The sequence below is a fragment of the Bidens hawaiensis genome, unplaced genomic scaffold (assembly GCF_021521415.1).
Source record: "Bidens hawaiensis isolate Kalapana, Puna unplaced genomic scaffold, B.hawaiensis_p1.1 tig00003540_1, whole genome shotgun sequence".
NCBI classification, from domain to species: Eukaryota; Viridiplantae; Streptophyta; class Magnoliopsida; order Asterales; family Asteraceae; genus Bidens; species Bidens hawaiensis.
This window is the reverse complement of record NW_027491200.1, coordinates 2,009,044-2,012,342: the sequence shown is the minus strand read 5'-3', so window position 1 is coordinate 2,012,342 and position 3,299 is coordinate 2,009,044. Positions and strand designations below refer to the sequence as shown.

At 37.6% G+C, this 3,299-nt stretch overlaps 1 pseudogene; it reads left to right on the top strand.

Moving 5' to 3' along the window:
* The first annotated feature begins 527 nt into the window (after positions 1-527).
* Positions 528-3,081, top strand: LOC143623808 (receptor-like protein 6; annotated as a pseudogene).
* Positions 3,082-3,299: the final 218 nt, after the last annotated feature.

The window sequence follows — 3,299 nt, the reverse complement described above, 5'->3', positions numbered from 1 at the left end:
AAAGACGTAGACTAAAATCGTTTTACAATTAATAGCCCACAACCACTTGTAGACCTTGATCACAGTTTGTCCATCGTTCATTTCTTATCCTGTTAAGATGGAATGTTAAATATACAAAATACTCCTGTATTAATCAATTAAATTGTAAACCACAAACAATCAAATTGAAACTACTTCTCTTCATGGGTTTCAGTTTCAAGCAAAACATATTCTTCTTTATATACTTATTAGTCATTCTTCGCACATGCACGGCATCATTATTACGCCATGGCGACGAGTGTTCAGCTTTGTTTGAATTTAAAGAAAGCCTTTTGCACCAAGCTTATGATGCATCTGATCATTATTATGATTGTTGTTTGTGGGATGGTGTAGTGTGTAGCAATAAAGGTCATGTGATTGGGCTAGATTTGAGCCAAAGCGCTCTCCATGGATCAATCAAGTCCAATAGCTCCCTCTTCAACCTAGTTCATCTTCAGATGCTCAATCTCTCGATGAATGACTTCGTAAACTCTCAAATTCCTCCGGAGATGGCTCGTCTAAAGCAATTAAGAAGCCTCGATCTATCTAGTTCTAGCTTCAGCGGTCAAATTCATATTGAAATTTCACACTTGATGCGGTTGACTTTGTTAGATCTGTCATGGAATCCACTAAAGCTTCAAAGTCCTAGCCTAGAGTATTTTCTGCGAAATTTTACTAGTCTTGAACAACTCCATCTATCAGGTGTCGACATTAGTTCATTTGTGCCTCCTTTCTTGTCTAATTTTTCTTCCTTGAGGTCAATTGATCTCCAGGGTGGTCGGCTTCGAGACGAGTTTCCGGTAAAAATATTTCAATTACCCAAGCTCAAATTCCTTACAATGGCAGAAAATCCCACCCTCACCGGTTCCTTACCTGAATTTCCAAATAACACCTTACTTGAGCATCTGGATCTATCTGCCACAAGTTTTGCTAGGAACATACCAGAATCCATAAACAATCTAAAAAACTTAGCATTCCTGTCCCTTCATTCAAGTTATTTCTCGGGATGTATCCCACGTTTACTCTTTAACATGACACATCTCACTTACTTGGCTCTCAGTCAAGATGAGCTCATGGGCATGGTTCCTTCAATGCCAAGACGTCATTCAAATCTAGCTGGTTTGGATGTTTGTGAGAAGGGACGCGTACATGATTGGATTTCAAAATTGACTAACCTTGAATCATTGTATCTAGTTCGTATAAATATATGCGATGAAATCCTACCCTCTCTTGCAAACCTAACCAAACTTAGTGACGTTGTAATGAGGCAAACTCTTATTTCTGGCCATATCCCATCTTCGTTTATGAACCTTACCAAGTTAAGGGTGATAGACATAAGAGGAAATGAATTGCAAGGATAAATTTCAAGCTTGTTTTCCAATTTCAGAAATCTTGAATTTCTTGGCCTAGAAAACAACAATTTCAGCGGCACAGTGGACCTTAACACATTCGTAGGACTCACCCAGCTAAAGGCTTTGTTTTTAGGTCAAAATAAAATATCGTTGGTCTCCGCCAACTACACCAATGTGACACACGTGCCGAAACTACAATATTTAGCACTCTCATCATGCAACTTGAGAGAATTTCCAATATTTTTGCGCGTCCAAAAGGAAATCACAATCTTACATCTTCCCAACAACAAAATTAGAGGCCTTGTACCTGAGTGGCTTGTGAATAATACCAAAGAAACGTTACTGTACCTTGATCTTTCATACAACTTCATCACTGGGTTTCATGGACATCCTTATTTTCTCCCATGGGCTCGTTTGGAACTATTCAAAATAGAGTATAATCAGCTACGTGGATGGCTTCCAATTCCACCACTAAGCACTGTTATATATGATGCCTCGAACAATAATTTGATTGGAGAAATACCACCATAAACATGTGAAGTGAAATCCCTTAGCATCGTTGATTTGTCTTCTAACAACATGACAGGAACCCTTCCTCCATGTTTAGGCAACTTTAGCAAGTTAGTGGCAATTTTGGATCTAAAAAGAAATAACTTTCATGGCCCAATGACGACTACATTTACGCATGGAAATTTGTTGAAGAGGATTGATTTTAGTGAAAATAAATTTACAGGTCAGCTATCAAAATCGTTAGCTAATTGCATAAATTTAGAAGTTCTAGTTCTCGGAGGTAACTCTTTTGAAGACGTATTTCCATTTTGGTTGGGAAATCTTACCAACCTTCAAGTTCTCATCTTGGGGTCCAATAATTTTTTTGGCGCAATTCCAAGTCTCGCTACTATAGGCTCACCGTTCCACAAGTTACGAATCATAGACCTTTCCAACAATGATTTTAGTGGACAATTGCCACAAACGTTATTACAAACATGGAATGCAATGAAATCATCTTATGTTAAAAAATCATCTATGATGGCAACAAATCTTTTTATCCACCCAAGGACGAGGGTTCAAGTTCCATACTCAATGACTTTAACAAACAAAGGTGTCAAGACAGAATACCCGCATATTTTAAACATCTTTACAGCTATCGATTTCTCTTGTAACCGTTTAGAAGGGCAGATACCAAAATCATTGAATGATCTTCATGGGATTCAATCTATTAATCTTTCAAATAACCATCTCATGGGTCATTTCTTACCATCAATGGGGAACTTAAGGAATCTTGAATCTCTCTCAAAACGAGTTAGGAGGAGAAATTCCTCAGGAGTTGTTGCAACTCGGCTTCCTAGCCATTTTTAATGTGTCATTCAACCATCTTCATGGGGACATACCTCAAGGAAAACAATTCAGTACATTTGAGAACAACTCCTACATAGGTAATCCTGGGTTGTGTGGAACACCTTTATCTAAGAAATGACAAATTTCCATGACACCAAGACTTCCACCGACAACTAATGGTGACTGCGAATCTTTCCTCCCAAGTGACAAAACTGATTGGATAGTCATATTCTTAGGATTTGGTAGTGGGTTGATAATTGGAATTGTATTTGGGAGCTTACTTTATGCAAGGTATAGTGATTGGTTTATTGAACTATCCGGACCGAGAAAGAGCAGAAGGGTGAAGTTTTTATGGAACATGAAGAAATACTAACAGTATCACAATAGAAGTGTTAGTATCTAAAGCTGGTGTCAAATAGCAAGTAACATTGTATAGAGACTTTTATTGTAAATAATATATATTCCTTGTATTATTTATACACTAGTTATTTGACCCGCCATGATGCGGAGTCTGGCGTAATTTTTTTTGTATTTCATTGTGTAATATGGTTTGTAACACTAATTAAATAGCCCATAAAGACTTAGGACACA